The sequence below is a fragment of the Penaeus monodon genome, chromosome 29 (assembly GCF_015228065.2).
Source record: "Penaeus monodon isolate SGIC_2016 chromosome 29, NSTDA_Pmon_1, whole genome shotgun sequence".
Taxonomy (NCBI): domain Eukaryota; kingdom Metazoa; phylum Arthropoda; class Malacostraca; order Decapoda; family Penaeidae; genus Penaeus; species Penaeus monodon.
The window spans coordinates 31,385,866-31,386,083 of NC_051414.1; positions in this window are offsets into that span (position 1 = coordinate 31,385,866).

Genomic DNA, 218 nt, shown 5'->3' on the forward strand with positions numbered 1-218 from the left:
CCTGCGTCTAAAGAACCAGGGGTCAGCCGCGGGTCAGGGTCAGCCACGGGGTCAGCAACAGGGAAGGGGTCAGGCATGGCACGAGCTGAACCCAGGAGGCCAGAGAGGGCCACAACTAGGGCCATCAACATTGAAATCTGTAAAATTGTACAACAGTGTTAAATGATTTCAAAATTCGGTGGAATATGCAGATAAATTCAATAAGTATCCTTAGACAT